Source organism: Camarhynchus parvulus, chromosome Z (assembly GCF_901933205.1).
Source record: "Camarhynchus parvulus chromosome Z, STF_HiC, whole genome shotgun sequence".
Lineage (NCBI taxonomy): Eukaryota > Metazoa > Chordata > Aves > Passeriformes > Thraupidae > Camarhynchus > Camarhynchus parvulus.
Window position 1 is genome coordinate 37,592,593 of NC_044601.1, and position 24,519 is coordinate 37,617,111.

Genomic DNA, 24,519 nt, shown 5'->3' on the forward strand with positions numbered 1-24,519 from the left:
AACCTTAGTTCAACTGCTGCCCAGAATCAATTGATTCAAACCCTGAAGCCCAGGAACATTTTTTTTTTACTTATTTTACATTGTCCTTTCAGCAAAAGCTTCCATTAAAATCTTTAATATTTAAAATACTGTACTAAATTTTGTAGACTATATTATCAATTTACAATGTTGAAGATAAATAAAGCAGTTCTAAGGGCAGTTTAGCTGCCAATAGGGTGGACAGCTTGTGTTGCTGAAATTGTACAATCCAGACAGCATCTGCTGATGATTTTAACCTCAGTGCACTTAGCTGTCTTTGCAAACGCTGAAATTTAACCCTGCCTGGAAGAAGCCCATTTGCAACTTAAATTCTAAACACAGAAAATTAAATAGCAGTGCACAGGCATCAGGCTGTCTTTGCAAGGGTGAAAATCCCACCTTGGCTGCTCAGCTGCAGGGACCAGAACTGAACCCTGCCAATAATTTAGGATCTAACCAGATGCAGACCGACACCTGCCTCCATACTTGGTCACAGGCCTATTCCAAACCAGGTGACCACTTACACAAAAACCACCTTGCCTCCATGACTAAAGGAGGACCGCTGATGATAACATTAGCAGGGAGAAATGGCACAGCCTGTCCCTATTCCTATCACCAGCATTTGGAGAAAAGGACCACAGCCTACATGAGAAGAAATTGTGTATCCCACACCCTAAGGCTACAGCAACCTAACCTGAGCGCACTGGGTGTAAATACGTTTCATTTCCCTGTGTGTGGACATGAGGGAAATCTGGTGCTGGAGCAGGCTCCAGAGTGAGCAATCCAGCACACATGTGCCATCTTGAGGTGGGCACACACCTGAGGGACAGATCTCCACCAGATCTGCTGGCACCTGCCAGAAGGCCCCTGGCCAGCAGGCAAGCAGGCTCCCTGTGTCCTGTGCATGGAGGGGGAAGACTGGATTCTCCTCACAGCCCACCAGACTCACCAGGCTTTACTGCTTTCCCCACAGATGGTGGCTGCAGGGGGGATTTTCATAGCCTCCTTTTCCAGTGGCAAGTCTTCTAGGAGAGGCTGCACATCCCATTAGGTACATATGAAATGAGACTGCATGGTAGCTACATTTTTCACTCTTGTCACATACTGGTCTAGCATAAAATTAAGTTTTGTCATGGTGATGCTTTATTTGGCCAGCTATCTCAGCTACCTTAGCAGGTCCCCTGCAGTCAGTATGAAGTTGCTTTTTTTTTCATTTCCTCCTCAGCACTGGCTTTGCAAGAAAGGCTCAAAATGCAGTCAGCACAAGATAGGCCTGAACCAAAACACTCCTTTTCCCCATGGACACAAGATGACCAGCATTGCTGGCCTCTGCTAATACTGGTCACAAGGTAGACCAGCAGACCTGAAAGATTGCTGCCCTGGCATGGCACCTGAGCTCCAGAGTGTGGCACATCTCATCACCTGAGCTTTAAAAATGATTGATAACAAATGAGTGCTACCCCCTATCCCCTAAAAACTTGCCATCCAACCCTGCCTCTTGGGGAGTTCTCTTTCCCTCTGCTTTACTAGTATTGCCAGGAGGATGCCTCTGTTCCTTTCCCAGAGGAGAAAGGCAGCAAAGGCAGTTTTTAATTTTTTTCTGCCCACAGCTGCCAAAGACTCGGTGATGAAGACAGTCTGAATTTTGTGTGGGTTCTCTCCATTTTGAGCCCATTATACTGCTAATGTTTGGCCCAGCAGCACAAAGAAGTTTTTTTGTGAAGCTCCTGGAGGACTTTACAAACAATAGAGTAAAAATAAATAAAAAACACACTCAATACTTCTTGGTAGTACACTTACAGCTGCTGTTAAACACTCATATAAACCAGGCAGTCGAATAAACAATCCATCCCGTAAACCAAACTGTAAAAGCTGAAACACAGCAAGGTGCAGAAGAGATCTGCACAGAATGTATTTGTAACTTGTTATGGTCTATCCATTACTGTTACCTTTTTGAACTGTGCTGAATTACCAAGCAAATAAAAAACTACAGTATGACTAAATGGGCAGAGCTTAAACATAAGAACAATGTAACTAAATCAAACACATATGATGTGATGGATATATAAGCTAAGGAAAAAATCCATTTATTCAGGGCCCCAGCCATAATGACACTGTCTTAAGTGGGAGGATACTTGAGCAGGAGATACACTAGAAAATTCAGGTCAAAATCCGCTTTCGAGTTACTATCAGGATAAAGCAAATTATCTCTGTTAAAGTCCTGGATTTACACTGAAGAAACAATGCAGAATTTGGCCAAAGAGGACATGAAGAAACAATGCAGAATTTGGCCAAAGAGGAAATAAAGAAAAAAGTAATCTCACAACACTGTCTCACAAGAAAAGGTACACAAACATTCAAATGACATCTATGTATCTCCCTCCCTTGATTCTAAATGGCAATGGCATTTGACCTGCTATTTGTACTTTTGAGAGCATATAATCTCTGGTTTTAAATCTTAACTGATAACTGTAAAAAAAATAGGCTTCATTAAGTTGAAAGCCAAGAAAGTTACACCTCGCTTCATATAAAATGTGAAGCAAGACAAAATAAATTAATGAAGGGTAAATGCCGAAAAGAGGCTAAGTTAAAATAATACACACACAGCTATATCCTTAAAAGCAGGGGGCTCCCTTGGATGAATTCAGGGAACCAGAAACAAGAGGGAGTACAACTACAGAAAAAGTCTCTCTTCTCATCTCATGTTCTCAGAAGCATCTCACCAAAAGTGTTGGACCTTTAGGTATTTCACTCACTAGCAGACAGTATGTCACACTGGAAATGATGCAATATATATTTCCAGTATGGGACTGCACTCCCTAGGCGACCTACCTGTGATGTGAGGCTGAACAGAGAGGGTCACACCACATTCTGGAATTGGCTCCAGCAGAACAGGCAACTCAAGATCACCTCATCACATTGAATTCCCTGAGCTGGATATGAATGAATCCAGCCAGGGACAGCAAGATACAGTATAAATTATTAACATTTTTTCCCCATATGTAAAAAATTAAATGTGACAGAGTGAAAGTGTTTCCCCTTGGTCACAAACAATAGGTCTTAACATTTTACCACCACACGTGACCATTATACCATCAAAGCTGACTTTCTAAACTATATGGAGCATAATATCAAGCTGAATGACTTGTATGTGGCAGAAGACTGTCTCCAGAAAGAGACTGTGCCAGTCTTGATTTGAAAGTCTGTACTATCCCCTTGTTTTCATGCATAATCATTTCATTGTTAATGAAAATGCATGCCTTTTCTTTGTCTCTTAATCATTAACTTGTCTGGCTCATATATGCCTCCTTTTGTCTTTAGTGGACTTTCTCTGGTAGTTTTAGTAGCCTTTTCAGATTTGGTATTGAACACATGTAATCAACATCCTTCTTGCCCTTCTTGGTGAGGCAAAGAGACAGGAGTTCCTTCCCCCAGGAAAGCATTTTCTTCAGTTCACCAGTTATTGCCTTGACTTTTCTCTGGAAAATTTTTAAATATCCCTTTAAAAGAAGTTGTTTCCAGTGGATTTTTTTTTCCAACTGGAAGCCACTCTCCATAAGGTTGTGATAAAAACATAAAATCAGCTCCCTATATCTCTTTACATCCATAGATTACACTAGTCCTTTCAAGGCTGGACTTCCTAAGGAGCACAAAAATGAAATACTTATGCGGTATTCATGTGAGTATCTCATCTTGTAGACCTCACTCAATCACAATATCATAAGTGTTGTAGGTTTCAAATGTATTCCCATCTACCTCATGAGAAGAGTAATGAGATTCGCGAAGAGACTGAAACATGGACTCACTGACGGACAATAAACAGACAACAGCTGACAGGCATTACTGCTCACTGAACTACCAACACTGTAAGATCCTTTTGTGTTGCACACCCACTTAAATTACCTGCCAAGTCTGCTTATGAGGATACTGTTCTAAATTTTGCTAGTGGTGTGCATGTGGGACAGTCCTGATGAAAATTGTTGTACCAGGGCTCTGCGAAGAGAATGAGAACCTTCAAGATGCCAAGAAACCTGGCAAGGTGATGTTATAAACATAACCACAGCTGCATAATTAAAAAGCAGTCATAGAAAACACTCAGCCTGTGATGTGACACAAGGTCCCACAGAAAAAAGTTTTGCAAATTTCTTCATTTCTTTTCCCACTATTTCTATTGCAACTGTGGACTGAACTATTTCTAAGACCTTGCTAGAAAAATACAGATGTAAATGGCCAAGTGGTTGTTTAGATACTGTATCAAATTTTTGCAGCATTTGCCACTCACAAAGAAGAAGTTTCTGCTGGAATCCTATAGCAGAAGGATACAAATTTACCACAAAGAACATGCAGCAAGTCAAGACTGGTGGCCATCAGATTATGAAACAGCAGCATGTCTGCAGTTTCTACAAGCTATTGCCAGAATAGAAATTTTGGCTCATTGAGATAGCTACTCTCTAACACAGCAAGAAAAGCCAAAAACAATGCCTTTATTTTTTTTCAACCTTTTGACCTGCCAGCCTTCCCTGGATGCAGAAATAGGTCAGCTCAGTTGTATATTTCTGATTATTTGATGCATTTACCCCATACAACATTCATTACTTATTATCCTATATGAATTTTTGTGTAGTGCGATTGTTGTTTAATTTCTACAGTGTAGCAACAAGAGTTGCTCGTGTAAGGCTCATGCCCAGCTGTTGTAGGTACAAATGAACAATGTTTTCATGTCTAAATATATATACATTTTTTGTTTATATATATATGTATGTGTATATAAATGTTCACATATACATATATTTGTGTATGTATATACACACACACACACCATTATGTATACATATATGTAATAGTCCACAACTGAGAACCAACTCACACTTTTTCAACTGGACTAAAATAAGCTGACAGAAAATCTCCTCTCAGTACCTTGGTACTCTGCTCTAAATGAAAGCTGCTGGATGGTACCAGCTGCAGAAAACTGAGTAGGGAGGATTCACAGAACAATAAGGCCAGAAAGGCACTTGGGCCTTGTCACATCACCTGTGCAAGTCCATCTTCTGAAGCACTTTGAGTCTTGTTTTGTGCCTTTGAAAAAAACACAGAATCATTCAAGAGCTGTAAACCAGTTATCTCTTGGGTGGCCATCAGTGATTTGTCAGGTTTCCCACAAGCATTAGATCCTAAATGGGCTTTAAGGAAGGGATGGCCCACTTAGGATCTCATGCCAGGTTGAAGAAGAAGTGATCTTCCTGGATGAACTGGAGGCATTTATGAAAGACAACCAAGTGACTGTCAGGGGAATGGCATAATTCCCAGGCCCTTACTTCCTACCTGTCTGGAGTTACATCTGGTAAATCAAATAAATCTGTAATTGCTGCAGCTTAACCTTTCAGTTGCTTTGTTTACAGCTTAAGTCCTCCCAGGACATATATTTAAACCCCAGAATTTTTATTTTCCTGGGTTAGAATTAGGCTTCCTTTTGTAACAGAGCGCTGCACCACCTTGGAGGATGCCCAGTTCTTACCTGCCCAGAGCAGCAAGGGCACCACAGATCTTGTCCACTGTAAACTCATTTTGCTGTAGCTGGCATGGCTCTTCGCTGTCCAGAACACAAGTGTTTACTGTCTTTTGGGGTTGCTACTTGATTCCCGGTGAGTCATTTTACTTTATTATTTTTTTTACAGTAATTTATTTGGTTTAGTTGACCAAGATCCTGTCAGCTTGGCTATAGATAGCCGTGATGCCATAATTTATTACATCCCTATATTCAAATAAGCATTACTTAAGGATAAATACTAACAAAAATGCTATCATTGTCTTAAATGCATGAGTCTGATGAACTTAATTCACCCTTCCTGGAAAATAAAATAAAATAAAGTAAACAGTTTATCTATACAGAAACTTGCCCGTGCATATTAAAAAATTGAGGTGAACAAGACCCTCAAGCAAGCTAAAACTGATCTTTTGCATGCTAAAATAATTGGGATATATCGGAATAGCTGAAAGCTTAATTTGGCTGTTTTCAGAAAAAGTACCATATATTAATGATCCTGCGTTTCTCTTTCTATGATGTTTCCAGCCTACTAAAAGCTTTTTAGCACAGTATAGTAAATCAGCTTTAAGCAAAAAACTGAGCTGGAATTTTGACAATAACTACCTTTGCAGATAAGTATACACTTAATTTATAAATGCCAATCTCAATACACTTCTTCCAAGAGGTTAATCATCATTTAACTTAGAGGTTATTGTGTGTGAGTTCCTGTGTAAAACCTGTTAGTATTTCATGGGGGTGAATCTGGTCTGTCTTTCATATTTAACTGGAGACAATGATCTCAACATGAACACCCTTCCTGTTCAGACTTGGAAATCCATTCCCTCCACACGATGCTAATATTTAGGAATCTTCTGTATTACAGAAATAGGAATACTTGGCAAAGGATGGGAGAATACCATGTAGCATATCTCATATAATAGATACTTGCAGAGGGAGAAGGGCCAATGAACACACTGTCTTCTAAATATTAACTCTTTTCAATCTCTATTTTCAGAAACAGATATAGGCTGAAAGGCATCCCAGGATGCAGGCCTGAGAAGTAGGACCTGAAAGAAACTACCTCCAGAGATGAGCCATATTCAAGCTTAGAGTAAATGGGTATAAAGGTGAGATTCAAAGGAGATTGCAGTGATTTTGATCCACATTTCTCTGCTTTGCTTTTTCTCTTCTCATTTTAAAAGGAAAAGGAAATAATTTTGTGGCTTTATGTTGCAATAATGAGCGATGTAGGGACCCCAGGCAGGTGCAAAGGAGTGGTCTTTATTGTTACTGCTAGGTAAGGCTTTATAAAGCCTTACCTATCGATAACAGCTCTACATGAGGGAGTACAGAAGGGTTTTACTGATGGCCTTTCAAAACTAAATATGAAAAGGAAATGGAGCTTTCAAGCTTGTGAAAGAATTAACCATATGCTTGGCTCAAGTGGAAATTCTATGCCCTTTTTTAAAAGTTAAGCACATACTCAATCTTTACCGTTTTCTGAACTATCTGAAAGACAGCATAGCATCTGATCAACCATGTTACATGGGTAGGTCTGCCCTTTTGCAGCTAACTGAAAAGAGAATATTAATGAAAAAAAATCATAGCAGCATAACAGAACCCAGTCTTATAGATCACTTTTGAAGAAATTATTTACCTTTTTCTTAAGTCTTTTTCCCAATTCCTTTTACAGTTCTATCAGGTTGCAACATACTGTGTGGAAGGAAAGGAAGAAAGGAAACCTGAATCTTACAAATTTTTACCCTATGCTTTGCTTTCTTTTAGCCAATTGAAATAAACCCTTCCCCTAAGCACAAGGCTCAGTCTCTGCCTGCTTCTTTAACTGCATGCAGCTAAGGCTTTGCTGCCACATGGTTGTTTGTTCTTATAATTCTGTGCGTACCCCTTTCTCTCCTGGATTTTGCCATAAGTGATCTTTAAACACAAAGAAAAGTTAAGCGTTTAGCCATTTCTGAGGAGGATCTCCAAATGACAGATAAAGACACTGGATGCTGCAAACAACCAAATTATAAAATCTTCCTCATCCTGCGTTATTTACTAAAAAACAAACTCATCAGAATGAAGAAATTACATCTCAAGTCTTCCTACACATTGAGATGGCAGGAACATCTGTTCACCCTCTGTCCTATGAGGACATAGAAGGGGTTAGCATTATACTGCCTGAGCCTCATGTGACAGGAGAGAAGACCAAAACATCATAAAAGGTGAACAAACCTGGACAAGCAGCTATTCCCTTTTACAGACTTGCTGTCCTTCAGCATTTCTGCCTTCTTCCATGGTGAGGTACTTGTTCTGCTTTTTTTTCAATGCCGGAGTGGCACATCTTTTTGTTTTGTAACATGCCATACACAGAGGCTTATGGGCATGCCATACACATAGGGCATTTTCCCCTTGGCACTGCTACTGTTTCAGAATTCCAATGCTTATGATGTAATTGGCAGCACATGGGTATGCAAGGCACACCCAGAAAATTCATCTTTACCACTGGGCTGTGACAGATACCTCTACAGCAGTCACAGTGCAGTCAGAAGATTATTACATTGTACTACCTTCAAACTAAAAGACCTGCAAGACTTCCCTTTTAGGTCAACAAAATGGATTCACAAAGGGTTTGCAAGACTGAACATGCTGGGGGTTTTTCAGGATCAAAGCCCTACCAATTGCAAGGAAAAGATGACTTTTCTTTTGTCTTGCTATAAACGCACTTGGGAAAAAAAATTCTACGTTTCTACACAAGCATAGCACATGCTTAATTTTTCAAGTTTGAAAAGACCTTATTTCTTATTGCAGACCACACATCACCTCCTCTGCTGACTCAATTCTTCTCTCCTGCATCCTCCAAAGAACTAAAATAATAAAGTATATGTTTATACAAAACAAATTATTTCCTTTGTAGAGGTCATGAAGTTTCTAGTCTGGGTGATTTTCTTCAGGGTCTGACAACCTTCCCAAGTCCTAGGGAAGGATGCAAATGACACTGTACCATGCTCCTTGCATTGACCTTTGCATAAGCAAAGAGTGGTACTCCTACTTGGGTATTATTTGTAAACGAGACTAAACTATAGCCCAGCCAGATTTGAGAACACTAAAGATTTTTGTGGTTTTTTTAAATAGCAATGAGATGAGAGCCTATTCTAATTGTCCTAATAGAAAACCTAGCCTGCTCCATGATAAAGTCAGAAAAGAAAACTGTGACTTGTCAGTGGGAACAGGAGGACTTTCTCAGATAATTTCTTTTGCAGGAAAAAAGTCACATGTTTTCTCTTCTGTCTTGGTTCGGCATGTTATTTTCATGAAAACAGATACACCTAGCCAACAAGGGTAGCAAAGAATATAAGAAATCTCCTTTCATTCACTTTAGCTCTGGATTGCACTATCTGCCAGCAGAAATTTTGTTTCTCTATGTTTCAGACAAATAAGGAGGAATTCTACACCTTTGGTAAAATAAATTTGGTGAGGGAGGAAGTCTCCATTACATTCAGCTCCTTGCAACTGAGCTGCACAACATAGAGCCCAGGGCCACTTGTCCTTTAGTGGATCATAGGCAATGCCTCTCTCTGTCTGCCCTCGTGGCTAGGGACAGCCAGGCACCCATCACTCAGTCAGCCATGGTCAGTCTGTCAAATGGAGGTGTGTTTAAACTAGCATCGGAGATGTCTTGGTTCCACTGCAGACAGCAAACACACAGGTCTGTTTGGTATCAACAAGGGTTCCTTCAGACTCTGTTTAAGTAAGGCCTTTGTAAATTCTCACTAACACATGTAAATCCCCTCCCACACATCAATAAAATTTTATTTTAGAGAAAAGAATGAACACAGATACATTGATCCAGAGTTAACTATACAGCGTGTCAGGAAGTAATGAAAAACAAAGACATATACTCCTTTAGGATAACAACAGCTTCCCACAGAGTCCAGTGTGATAACAAACTGTCAGAGCCCCAGAACCAACAGAGCCAAAAATCCACCACCAAATGGATCTTTTAAACCTGCAGCCCATGTCAACGTTGAGGACAAATTCAGTCTCTGCCAATATGTTTTCACTACCTAAAAGCATCTTAGTTTTGACTTGATAATTATAGTGTGCTGAGCCAACCAGCTGTGACTAAAGAACAGGAGCTGCCCAAATGAGGCAAAATGCATGGATGTTTGCTGATGATTTCTCACACAATAATGAACCCAGTTACAGCCTTTTGAGGCATGGAACTGAAAGACAGTAGGAGATAGAGGGAAAAAAAGAAGAGGAAAGGGAGAAAGAAAGAGCTTTGAACATTTTGTTCCAGTCAGTTTTCATGAATGAGGAAAACACCAGGCGTGATTCAATCAAAGGATGCCCTCCCACAGTCATGCTGTTGCTGGAGAAGTGGCCACTGGGCAGACACCCGAGACATATATTTCCCAAAGCACAGAGACCCAATCTTTGCTGAAACATGAACTTTCACTGATAGCAGCACACATACATAGCAGGGCAAACAAGAACAACGGCAGAAACAGCTGAATGAACTTTATTCAATATCTGACATACAATGTCAGTAAAATGAATGTGACCTAAAGAAGGCTGTTACACTTATAACAAGACTGAGTTGGCAGCTTTGCCCAATTAGTACCAGTTCATTTTATGTTGATAACTAGTATACACATATGATATTCTGTAAAAGCTTAATAGATGTCGCCATAAATCATAGTCCTTTTTATCCCCTGTGCTCTTTATATTTGGAAAGTACTTTCAGTTGAATCTTCTTTAATACTAGTTGTAGACTGAAATTAATGCAAATGTAATTCTGGCAGTCTCTGCAAGACGCCAGAAACACATGGACCAGAAAGGTTCTTTTCTCACCCAGCATGTATATGACTACTGCTCTTAAAAAACAAAACTGTTTTGTTCCAACTACTGTACACCATGATATTTACAGCCACTTTAGCCTGCACAGAACTAAGATAGGCAAAATGTAGGGGTTTTCTCCCCTTCCTCCCGAAGTTCAAGTTGTCTTCCACAGCTACAATCGCCAGTTTGCCTATGTACTCGCTCACTTAGTTGGGAAACATTTTAAGCAGCAGTAACCGACACAAACAGCTGCCACATTTGTTGCACTGTAATGGCAGAGTACCCCACCTGCTTACCACTAAAGGAAATAGTAAAAATTGCCATGATTTTTACTGTTATCAGTAAAAAGGCTGAATTCTTTCCTCAAGCTGCTTGAACTGACAGTTGCAGCCAAGGAAATGGGTGTTGTCCTTTGATATGCCCCTGGCCTGCACTTAGCTAAAACACTGAGGCCAAGATGTCGCCAGGGTGGCCTAACAGAGCACTTTGCAGGCAGTGTTTGTTAACTGCTGCCTCCTGCAAGACCACCACCAGCAGGAGGGCAAGTACAGACTTGCTTTTAGGAGGGACATGTCTGAAGTCTGTTGTCAAACCTGAGGGATACTTTGCGTTTTGGTAGTCTAACATCCACAGAACGGCCCTTAGGCAATTTCCAGGGCTCTGTGTTTCTAGCCTGTCATTCAGAATTTTAATGAGGAGGAAGGGTCAGAAGATAAAATAATTATTTATAAACCAATGTCAAGATTTGTTGGGTAATTTTTCTAATGTTTTCCCATGTACCACTCTAAACTAACTTATAGACTAGTGCATTCCTCTCATCATTACTTGTCATATTTATTCTCCCTTCTTGTAACATTTTCTTCAGTAAGAGCATGGTAATTCAGCCATATGTTCCAAGAATATAACAAGCTCTAACTGCAAAAATAACTATTACTGATTTTCATTTTTACTTACAGTGAAACTGCACAGAGACAACATTGTTTGCTTCTGAACACTAGATACACACACACAAACACACACACACACACACACATGGAGATTAAAAGGTATTTATCATAAGCATTTTGGCAAACAACTCTTATAACGCTTCTGCTGAGTGAATCCCTATATGACAGTTTTCCCCACCTTGAGAATAAGGCCAGAAATGCATACCTAGCTGTTTCATAATAGTAGTGGATTTAAAAAAAAATCAGTTATTTTCTACTTGAATAGCGTCTTAAAGCTATAAAGCATAAGTTATGTATTCATCAAGATTCTTACTTGGTATATTTTGAAAACAATGGCACAAACTTCTCACTGCCATCTTAGGTTCAAAATCTCAACTGGGAAGTCTTCAGATATGAGTGTGACTGCAATAAGTACTTCTTTGTAATTTTACTGATTCTGACCTCCTTAAAGTGCATTATAATGCACTCTAAAATCAAATAAATCGGCAATACATTCAGAAAAAATGCTTTTAAAACAACACTACTTCTCTTGCATTGCATTCAGAATTATCTTGTATGCCATGAAAGTAATCCTCACTCACAAAACAAGTGGGGCCCTTCCAGATTAACTATCACAAAGAGAAACTACTGAAGAAAGCAATTAAGAAACCCACAGCATCCCCCAATTTAAGACACATTATTAAAAACAAAAAGAAAGAAAAAACTTGCCATGAACAAAGGAAAATGTGAGGTCTGCTGCTAGCTGTGCCCTAACTCTTTGCTTCTTCCAGTCTTTATGATGTTAGTTTACAGTATTTTATGTACTATCCTCCATAAAAATAAACAGGTCCTTGGGGATTAACATACCACAACCAGCACTTCAAAACTACTTACAATAGCTCTCTTTCCACACCTTCATAGATGTAAACAAATGAAGATTTCTGAACAGGGGCTACGGGTATCATTTGCCTTCATACTGTGTCAAGTAGGCTTTTGAAATGCCAGTTGTTGTGGAAACTGGGGAAAATGGTAAATTACATCCTAATGAGAGCTATTCTAGCTAAGCATTGGGACAACATCATTAGGAAAAATCTCTTCTCAATGCTGTTTTAAAAGGTATTTTCCTCCATAATTTACCAAATTGAAAGCTAGGGCAGTAGATACGAGGAAACAGCTTGAAACATCTGCATTATCCTTGCTACTGTCCTAAAAGAAATGTCCTTTCACATAAAGACCTTGCTGGAAGCCCTAGGTAAGCAGAGCTGTGACAAATCCTGCTCCAGCATTTTTAGTTCAAGTCCAGTTCAGTAGGATGCTGACATAACATTTCCAAATCAGTGACAGACTTGTCACTGACATTGAGGAGAACCTGAAACAGACATTCTCACAGAAACAAGGGATGCCTTAGCACAGAAATACCTCTGAAACTGAACAAGTTGTGAATCTGAGTAAGAAGAGAATACACACATAGAAAGTGTGCTATGTACTGCAGTTCTCCACTCAGTAATTAATATCTGCAGATATACAGGAGAGGAGGGTGATCCCCATTGTGGAGTTTACTGAGAAGGAACACAGGGGACAGATAAAATATGGGCAGGGTGCAGCATGAACTCTAAAAGAAAAGGAAGATGACTAAACTGCTCCTGTTCAAAAGAAAGGGGATATCCAGACCACAGGTGATTAGTAGGGCTAGACAGGTATCCCCCCGTTTTCTCACTTAAGCATTTTAGGTCCTGTTAATTCATGTTTCTTCATTCTTAACAGTGTTATCAGGAAGATAAATATCTGTACTGCAAAGAATTCCCTTAAAGATTTTATGCAATATTTTACATAAATACTATGCCTAGTACAGAAAGAATTTGTCTATATCCAAACAAACACAAGTCACTTTTTCCTGCACAGTGATTTTTTTTTCTGTTACACTAGACATTCATATTTGGGATATGTTTAATAAAAAAAAGACAGAAACTTTTGCTAGCTTCTATATCACTACTTCTAAATGACTCAACTTTATTTTAATGCCACATATTGCACAGCTGTGCCTGTTGGAAATATTTCTGCATCCTAATTTGTTAGTTGTCCTACAATTTCAGAAGCTTGTGATCTCTTATGGAAGTTTGCAGATGTAGTTCCTTCTCCCTCCCCAGCTATAGTATGACAATGCATGCCAGAACACAAGCTCTGGCACAGACTTTGGAGACGGATGTGGAAAGGTTACATAATTTTGCAATAAATTCATTATGATCAAGCAGCACCAGTTAAAACAATCACTCTCCTGGCCAAAGAAATAAGTGAGGAAAAGAAAAACAAGAACCCCAAGTCTTCACTTTTCTGATGTCCTGTTGCATCAAAGTACAGGTTGCAACAAGCTGAGAAAGTGTAAAGTGCTTCAACGTCTTTTTCAGTTGCTATGGTACAGTTTCTTATGGAAAATTCCTTGTTCTGCGTGATGTTTTTCCTGCCTCATTTGGGATGGCAGAACCGTTCCTTGTGTCACCTGAGAAACCGGGCTGTCAGTTTCCACCTATTGGTGAGAAAGAAACTCATCAGCAGCAGAACTCAATGGAAAATTCCTTGGTTAGAGGTTTCTGCGCTGGAGGCCAACATGACAGTAGGGAGCAAGAACGGATAGGTCAGGGGATGAGGGTGCCACACAGAATATCTGGCTTCCACCTCAGGGTCAGACACAGATTTCCTGTGTAATCTGGGGCAAAGGATTTAATCACTGGGACTCCCTGCTCATACAGGCAGGACAACCAAGCATCCTTTCCCCGTTCCTCACCCTGTGCATGAAGCCCCAGGTCTGTAACCTGCCCACTGGACAACCAAGTAGCTCCAGGTTACAGAAGTGGGGCCATAGCCCAAAAGCTCTTCAGGCAAGGGTTATGTGCACCTGCAGAGTCCCCAGTGCTTTGCACAGTGAGGTCTTGTTTGGACCATGGGGCTCTAAAGTAATGCATGGAAGTAATACTGAGTGATTTCATTATTTTTTATTTTTAAGGAAAAATATCAACATAGGCAAGGAGGGAAAACTCCAGCTTTATTGTACAGCCATGTAGGAAAAACACTGGGCTTTTGGAGGAGATCTGCAATCTATTTTCTGTGTAGATAATACTGAAAATTGCCAGAAACACAGCGTAAAAATGGTATTATAGCATGACATTAGTGATAGAAAGCAATCAGGGATCAGGCCATTTCACTAGGGGAATTTTTTTTATGGACTAGTTGGAAGTAATCTGATTTTAATATGACATTTTTCCTGCTGGAGTGCTTGCCCTTCCAATCAAAAAATAATTAGATTAATGACAAAAACAAAGCATAGTTAAAAAGAATAACTAAAAAAATCATTAATGTTTTAATGCTGTTGGATACCTGTGGTGCTTCAGAATGCCGAAATTTCCACGGACTCCCTATGGTGGTGAGAAGAGCTTTTGACCTCTCTGACCAAATGGGTTTTTAAAATAATAAAAGCATAAGTGTTTGAAAAGAGACTCCTTTAGTAATGTCTGTCATGAGAATGAAGAGCATTTAAAATATGATAGTTCAAGTGCATTCCGCAGGACAACTTTCTGGTGGTGCCAACATTTAAAGCTCCATTGACTTCAGTGGAGTTTCACCCTTTAATCTATGAAGGTTTGGACTTGTTGGATATCACTTGCAGTAACATACAACTTTTTGTCTTTTAGAGTCCCTTATCAGATAAGTTCAACAAGAAAAATAATGGAAACAGGTGTAGGAATGAAAGAAAATATACTACTAATAATTAAATATTAGTCAGGACATTCAAAATTTTGATTTCTATAGCTTTAATTCCAGTATAAAGCTAGTAAAAAAATCACAGAAAAATATTAATGATGTTAAATAAATTTCAAATATTTCCTGATTTTCAGTTACCTTTCTGCTTTCTAAAACAAAGAAACAAATTTAACATTCCAAAGTGGGAAAATCCTTCCCCTCCCCCAGTCAAGCACATACATAAACACTCTTACCCATATTTTGAATTATTTTCACAAATTGAAATATTTTCCATAAAAAATTCATTTTAAGATACCAACTTGTTTAAATTTTATTGAAGATTTTTTTTCTGTTTCAACAGTTCAAGTTGAAACTTTAGACAAAATTGAACCAAATTCCCTCTGCTTTCTCTATTTTAAAGCAGCAAATAATCTCAAAATGCTGAAATCTCCCATGGAGAAAAATTCTATTTTTGAACAGCTTTACTTCTGTGCATTTAAAATCTCAGCTACTACTGGAGCTCTGGAGGGGAAGGACTTTTACTGAAGATGGAATAATTCAGTAAAGGCTGTATTATTCTGGCTGTACAAGGTGGTTGGTAAAGGCTGCAAGACCTATCTCACTTCGCATTATGATGGAGGAACCACACTTTCAAGGCTGCCACCACATGTAGAACTGGTTGCCAGTCTCACACAGAAGCTGTGCAGGATCCGAGCACACAGTGGAGCATATTGCTCCACTGATTGTTTTCCTCATTCTACCAATGTGGACTCTCAGTTGACAAACTTTACATTCTGATCTGAATTCTGTGACTTAAAAGAAATTGCTCTGAAAATCTCTCCCAGACTGAGCAAAATGATAATAATGAAAGAGGGATTCTGCATTTTAATTCCTATGTTACTGCAAAGATTTTGTCTATGTACTAATCCTTTGGAATAGCAAAAGTTCTGCATACAAAAGTATTTTTATGTTAGAACTCAGCATTTGGATTATGATGGGTCATCTCATCTTCAGTAAGGATGGTGCCGTTATATCAATATTCCTAATAAAAGAAAATCTGAAGAATAGTTCCTCAGCTTCTCAACAGCCCGTGTAAATTAGGACACCTCTTAAATACCCAGACTATTTGATAATCACAAGCACTGCTGTTACATTTCCCTTCTCCCATCATCCTAGTAATCTTCCTCCTTGTACCTCCAGCAGCACAAGTAGAAGATGGGGCCTGGAGATGGGGGCACAGACTGATACAGAAATAAAGAGTGCCCTAGAAGAGGCTTTTCTTTTTCGTCTTGTATTCTACTGATACTTTCACACTCCCCAAAGATCTGAGATGTTTATAATTATGACCATAATGCAATGCCTTCAGGGATTCAAGAAGACTTCCCTACTGAACATATAGAGAAGCAATAAACATCAGTTTAAAAGCTATAAAACCAAGTCAACCAACAGTTAAAGCCACAGTTACAAGGCCCTGCCACACCAACCTCCAGTTCTCTTCACTTGGGGTACAGAGGAATGTGGGTAAATTCCCTTCTCAACCTGACCAGCCTAGTCAGCTGTTAGGATGAAACATAGCAAAATTGGAAAACATAATGAACCCACTGGCTTGGTGAAAGGCAATTTGAAAATCCTTAATCAAAAACCGTGTGTTTAACAAGTCAGGTACTGTATCAAAAGCAAAGCCTACTTGCCTAAATCCTTTTGCCTTCTTAATCCTATTCCTGGAACCAGGGAGAACAAGGGAAGTAGTGATTGTAATTACGTTAAGTTTGGAGAAGTACAGCTGGAAAACATTGGCTTCATCAGAGTAAATTGACAACAGGCCTACCCTTTGTCTTGCTTATCTTTTGTTTCCTTTTCCCTCCCCCATTCTCTGCTTCCTTCTTTTTGTTGGGGAGTGGGAGATCTGTACACTTTGCTGTCTTCCAGAGGGCCGCTTCTTACCAGAGCCCTCTCTGGTTATTGCTTGGGTGTGAGTCATAGCATTTTGTATTTTCCTTCCCCTATTTTCTGAGCATGATTTATATCTGCTGCATTTTTATGACACTGGTTCAGTTTTGTCCGGTCTAATTAGTTTTCTCAGTAATTGTTTCTTGCAGTTTATATTTATGACATCAGGGTCAACCTTAATGTGCTCGCTGGCCTAAACACCTAAAGATGAGAATTTTTCTCCGTATTTGCAACATGAGCATTATTCCCTGCAGCAAAGCCTAAGGACATATACTTTGTTCTGCCCACAAGGAGTAGCTGCCTGTTAAAGGTAACAAGCAAAATGTTAGAGTTCTCATTGACTTTCCTTTGTTCCATAATTTTGCTATAAAATGGAATAGTATACTTCATATTTTTTGCATTCATGTACAGGATTCATTTCATAAGTCTTTACATTATTTTTCCCTGATGCTTTGCTCCCCCACCTTTCATTGGGTTGAAGAGGCAGGGAGAAGAAACTATTGTATCATGTGAATCAAACTATCAACCTTCTCTAGATCACAGTAACTGTTCAAAAGTGTAATTTTACTTACAGTCCTCCTACAGCTTGCAAAACTTAACAACACACACAAAGAATCTCAGTAACTCAAGTGTAACAGAATGCAGAAATGCTTATCTTGCACAGTATTAAATGGTTCATTAATTTACCTAAAAGCAACAACCCAAAAGCTAATTCCAAATACAAAGAACAGTAGTATCTGGGTTTGGTTTGAATATGTTCAAATGGGCTTTGATCTATGGCTGCCTTAGACTGACTACCCAGAGAGCTAATATGCCATGCAAAACTTGAAGTCCAGGTCTGCACATATACAGCCTCTCAGAAATTCAACCAGAAAGCAGAGTAGGGAATAACGGGTAGCTTGTGACCATGGAAGGTTTATATCCTAGCTTGTGAACCAGGATTTCCTTTCCTTATTACCAGAGCATCAAGATCTAGGAAAGATTTAAACCCAGGATTCATATCTTTCCTGAGACTGCATTTCCATTCAAATAATTGTCCTTCTTTCTTAAAAATGAAAACTCAACTCTTGAGATGCTTTAGCTAATGAACAGTGTGGATTTTAATATACATGATTGTATATAGTATACCCATAGAGAAACACCACAGAAAGCATAACAATGTTTCTTAAAAGCTTTTGCGGACATCTAGATGGGATATATGACTGCTCTGATGAGGCCAAGAGCTCGCTGTGGGTGGGCATAGTCCTTTTTATATAATGAAAAATAACTATGTCACACAGAGACAGGAACTCCATCCCAAGAGGAGAAAAAAAAAAATCAAGCATTTCTCTGTACACTTTCTCTCCATTGTTATAAAAACACACAACGCTTTTCTGTGTTTTTCCCATAGAAAGTGCTGTATGTATTTCTATGTACATATTCTGTCAATAGACACAAGCTGCAAAGTTGAGATGTTAAAGCTGTCTTCTGCAGGAGCAGTGAATACCTGTGTGCTTTGCTATGTCTTGAAAAGACTCTGTCTTGCAGTAAAAATAAAAAACCTGCCAGTCCAGAATAAATCTCTTACCAGTTTGTTTAATGTTGCCATTTACCACAGCCCTGTTTCAGATGTTGAGGCCAATCTCAAAACACACAGAGATCAATAGGCAGGAAAGACTCATGTTGGTTAAAACGGGAAATCAGTTCTGGATGGAGCCTCTAGAGGAAAGCTATCACTGCAAAGAAAATTTGAATCTTCTCATCTTTCTCATTCAGTCAGAAGTTGGACTTCATGATCTGGGATGTTTTTTCCAATCTTAATGATTCTGTGATTCCTGAAAGATATACTCTGTTTTGCACTGTGTTTATTTCTCAGTGTGGTACAATTCCAGGGTTCTCTAAAATTCTGCCGTGAAAAGAGGCATAAACTGTAGCTTTAAAGTGCAATTCAACTTCATGATAAATGTGGGAAACCATTTCCAGCAAGGATATGTGCTACATTAGAACGCATAATGCAAAAGTCATTAGCAAGTTGGGAAATAGTCATCTTCCTCTTCAGGTAAAAAAGTTAAGACAAAAAGGAAATGTGTTCTCCAAGAAGTTGTCTGTGAATTTGAGTCTTAAGTCTGTGCTCCTACCACATCTTCAGGATGAGAAGTGAGATTGACTGTGTCTGAAACTACACCTCACTGAAAAAAAGCACTGATGTCTCCTCTCAGGCGTGAGCACAAGGCTGAAAGCCCCTTTCCTGCCAGGCTGAGTTGAGCACAGAGTTTTTGTGCTTCATGTGTGATGCCTGCTGGGGCTGGCTGTGGCATTTCAAGGAGTGCAGCCCGCTAACTCACCCTGCCCAGCAGTGGCACGGAACTGATGTGACTTGGTCACAGCTCATACCTGCAGTCAGTCCTGGGCTGCCGAAGTTGAGGGACTGCGAACTTGCCTCTGCTTGTCCTGCTGCAGATGGGATGCCCTTCTCCAGGCACTTTGTGAATGCTGTGGGGTTCAGAGCCCTCGGGGCAGAGCTAAAGGCTCGACCCTGTGATTGCACTGAGTGCAGGACACCTATCATCCCTGATCTTCCTAACACATCATTATCTGCCAGGACAGAGGAGCATCAGCTCTCTGTTACAATGGCTGTGGGTGATCTGTGACTCTGGCCTTACAGCTTCTTCTATCTCTCCTCCTCGGCTCTCTTGGTCCTGAGTGTTTCAGCCATAGAAGGATACAAATATGTTGCTGTTAGTGTCAGGGAAGGTGTTACATAGTATTCAGGGAATATCTGCTTGTTTACTAGACAGGGTTAGAGTACTTACAAAAGGACATCAATGTATCACCGAGCACAAACCAATCTTTAGGTGTTAGAAGACTTGAAAGAAATACTCAAGGTTTATTGGATGCTTATTTTGAAGAAAGGTTCCTAATAGGTACTGCCATTTTTAGGTACTAGAAGAGTTGCTACCTCGATCCACTGTAGTAATTTGTCCATTCCTGAACTGAGTAGATAAAATATGCAAAATGAAGTGAGAATTTACCATCAACATAAGCAGGAATGGTATTGCTGGACAATGATAACATGAATAATTTCATTGTCACCCGATTATACAGCACCTTTGCACACCTGCCATTGCACAAGTGACTTGCATGGACCAAAGCATCACAAAGCCATTAGAACACAACATGTGTAACAGGGTACTTCCAAACCAGGGGCTGGAGAATTAGCCTACAAGCATTTCTCTTGCTCTTTACCACCCAAGAAGGAGCTTTTCAAGCTTTCCTACACAGGGCAGGTCAATGCATTTCTGTCTGAAGGCAATCCCATTGCTATTTCAGTCTCAACTCCCTTGAGTGGAGTCTGCAAATACTGCGCAACTGTTGCTTTTCTTCTGATGAGAATAAAACAGGGACAAGATAAATCATGTCCTTCTGCAAAGTGGTTGGAACAAATCAGATGTAATTATTGTGTTTTCTTTGCCAAAAGCTGAAGCTGAGGTTCTTGTTCCTTTTCCATTTGTTTCTCCCTTTTTCTGTTCCTACTTTGTGTGGAACATGTTGCTCTTGATGGGTATTGTTTCCAGATATTTCTTGGGGGTTTTTTGTTAAGGTAGCCACAGGCCTTACAAGCTGTGGGCACCACAAACAAACAAATAAACAAACAAAAAAAGAAAAGAAGAAGGAGAAAAAAACCTACATCCTTGAAAGAAAGCCTAAGAAACTAAAACCAAACCATCTAAAGAATTTGTCTGCAACGCTCAGAAATAAGAGTTGCGGTGTGGGAATGGCTTCATTTCAAAAAGTTTCTAGCTGAAATGTTGGCTCAAGGAAGTATTCATAATGGCAGTAGAAAATTCTGTCAAATCTCTCTTTCCTTCAAAATTCTATAAACTGGAGATTGTTTGAAGTAAGATTTAGTTTCTATCCAGTCTTGGTAATAAATAACATGATAGAGACAGCCATCCCATTTTCCATTCCTTCTTTCCAGTTCAATGGGAAATAAACCAAGGTGGGAGGAGGAAAGAAGGAAAGCATCTCTGAAAACAGCTTTTCTTCCCATCTTCTTAATTCTGATTTCAACTATCCAATACAACTTAGAGCTGCTCAAGGCATCCTCTTGCAGCCTTTTCCTGCAGCCTGTGCAACTACTGACCTTCAGCAATTTCCAACAACCAGTTTTCAAAGGCACTTATGTAGCTAAAGCTGAAGCAATAATTTACTGGAATTTCCCAAAGTGCTAAGCTGACTAAACCTCTGAATTCTATTGACCACTCTTTACACTTTGAAGCTGTTTAGAACTCCTTATAAAACCAGTTTCTTAGTTTTATTTAGCGCCTGAATGCTGTTTCAGTGGACTAGCTGACACCTGAAAATGGAATTTAGATTCCCTCAACTGCAGAAATGAAAAAAAAAATCCCTAGAGAGACTATCAGTATTAGAATATTATTATATATAATATTAGATATACAGAGATATGTTGCACTATAGAGAAACAGGAAATAATTGATATGCATACGACATATTTTTATAAATGCAAAAAAAATGCCCCCATGCCATACGTTTTCCAATTAATTGTTTAATTGGTCCCCAAAGCTAACAGGCAAGTTGCTAGCCATAGGTACAGCACAATGTTTCATCTGGAGAACTTTTAAGAATTTCAGACCTCATGGCAGCATTTTGACTCAGCTTATTTGACACGTATTTTCCCCTTCAGGAGTTTTGTACTTCAATCCCAGTAAGTCCCTCTCAATCTGCAAATAATAGTCTCCAATTAGTATGGGCATGGAGAGAAGACCAGTCCAGTGTTCACCTCATACCAGATCTGTATGCCTCATAATTCACTCCACATTCTGACTTTTGAAGATCAATAGCCCATCCTCTGTGGAATGTTCTGCTCAATCACAGGCTGAGAAAGCCACTACAACCCTCACTGCCACATGTAACTGAGCTCAAGGACTGCCTGTCTCTCCTTTTGTCCCTCAGATATATCCCAGTAAGCAGAGGTCCCTTCAGCATCCTTAACCAAGAAAGCAGAGGGTAATGAAAGGTGTTCTCACTTCTGTCCAACAAATCAAAAGAAAACTAGCTTAAGGGCAAGTGAGAAAGGGAGAGATCTAAAAAATGATCATAAAATACATTTCAGCTGTTGATTAATGATGGAAATATGTTCCTAGGATTGTCTACTCACATAATCCTAGTTTTTATATGACTCAGAAATGCTGAACTCGGGCAGTTTACTATATAGAATATATATCTAAATTAAAATGGGCATATTAATTAAGCATCTTCCACTGAGAAAAAAAAAATCTTATATTTTTTCTCCAGCTGATCTCGTGGAACATGAGAAACCTATTTAGAAGTTTATTAACAAACTAATGCTGACAAAAATATTTTAAGAACATTACAGAATACTTTATAATATTACCAACTGAGTTTTTATTATAAATAATTATTATTATTTTATCTCTGATAAAATTTTAAATGTCTGTTAGCTTCAACTTGTTGCTGATCTACCCTATACTTGTAAAACAGATGCAGAGAAGTCTGAGACATTGAGGAGTTCCTCACCAAAAACCTGCCAAAACCAAAACTAGCATACTTAAACTTTATGAACCTCAGTGTCATTTTTGCTGGGAAAGGCTTCTCACAATCAGCCCTCATATTCATCTCCTCATATTCATCCAGTGGGATGCAGGGGGAAAGCAGCTCCCTGGTAGAATTTAGTAGCCAGAGTGCAAATGATGTAGGAAAGGGAGGGACAACAGTGAGCAGGTGAACTCCTGCTGGGTGTGAGCTGCCAAGCAAGTCAATACTGCTCCAATCACACACAGAATCATGAGGGGAATGCATATATTCGGAGTTCTGATGGCTCCAGGCATAACAGGCCACCCAGACCTCCTGCCTGTGGCAGAACTGCAGACTTGCAAAGCCAACCACATGGTCCTGCAGGACACAAACTGCTAAACTTCTCTCTCTTGTCAGTCTAAATGCACCAACAGCCTTAATTGCTGAGAGACAGCTGCTGGCGGGAGCAGTGAAGATGTTACACACAGCTGAAAAATAATATGGTTCATCACACTGTAACTGCAATAAATACTACTCTGTCTCAACCAATGCTTACTGTGGGTATCTGTATTCCTGATAATCTTCTCCCAAAATTTATCCTTAGTTGAGTTCATGCTCAGGGTGAACTACACTTTTACACAAACATGTTTCTGAATAATGATGCAACTTGCTTGGTGATGAATTCAAGAAAATTAGAAGCAGGGTTTATGAAGAACTTTTGGCTAAAAAGTTATTTATTTCTAAATTTCTCATACTTAAGTATTTCTCAGATTTAAAATTTCTCATTTTATTCTTACTTCCCTGGGATGTGTGTTTCTCATTTACCCAGAACTTTCACTAACACAAAGAAGTAAATCCAAGGCCAAATCCCACTCCCATGCATAGGCTCATGACAGGGATATTTTCAGAATGGATTACCATTTTTTTTCCCATTCAGTTTAAGTACTACCCATGCAGGTTTCTGTATGTAAAATCAACACCCATAGAACCTAGTTTGGAGAGTCTTAAAAGCATAACTCAATAATTAGAGTATAAATTACTATTTGTCATTTACATGTTACAGATTTAGATATTTGCTCTGGTGACAAAACACTATATGTATTTCTGATACAGATGTATTATCAAACGACAAACTGAATGTGCAATGCCATGCAGACTACACTGCAGTAAAAGCACCACACTAGGTTTTTTCATCTTGAGTAATAATTCTCTCTAATTGCAATGAATGTTTGAACATGTGTTTAATTTCACTTATCTTTCATAAACTGTGCTCTGTGACTGAAGCCCGTAGTTGGGCTTGATGTAGACAGTGTACTTCAGTACACTGCTGAAGTCTACCTGACAAATTTAGGTAATTTAAAGCCTTTAATTAAGGCTTCACCTTAATTTTGACGCTGGACACTTCATTGAGAGTGCATGTTTCATACTGTCTTGACTCATATTATGTAGTTGAAATGCAGACTTTGGATCTTCTTTGCTCAGATGTCCTTGTAACATCTGCTATTTACCCTGAAGTATGTTTCATGGGCTGTTATTTCCAGGTGGTAAAACTCTTGTGCTATCCACAAAACAGAGATCAGAGTCAAAGCTATTCTTTCCTGTAGTTGCATTTCCAGCATTTGGACTTCAGTGAAAATATTTTGTTGAATAATCTGGGTCACAAAACAACATTCTGTGTGATGAAATGAAAATATTTTGCAGAGAGAATGATATCTTCCTTTTTTGATTAGACATAAATTGACTTCAAGGACAGATCAAGACTGCAACAAAGCTATATCCTGGAGAAAAAAAGTGATTCTGTGGGTTCACCTCAACACTAAATGAGGAAATGTATAAGGTTTTCTTTCAAATTCTGAAATTTAATTAGGTAAAATCCCACACTTTTCAAGTTGAAGCCTTCTGCCTTTGGGAGAATTTCGTCCATCTGATTGGAAAACAAAAAAATGCAGGTTTATTAAGTCTCAGAATGAGCAGCAGGAGTAAAAG

The 24,519-nt window shown here is 39.2% G+C and overlaps 1 protein-coding gene across 3 annotated transcripts in view; it reads right to left on the bottom strand.

Moving 5' to 3' along the window:
• The window catches only part of NTRK2 (neurotrophic receptor tyrosine kinase 2), a 197,437-nt gene that overhangs the window by 52,715 nt on the left and 120,203 nt on the right, over positions 1 to 24,519 (bottom strand). The gene's annotated exons all lie outside the window — the stretch shown is intronic.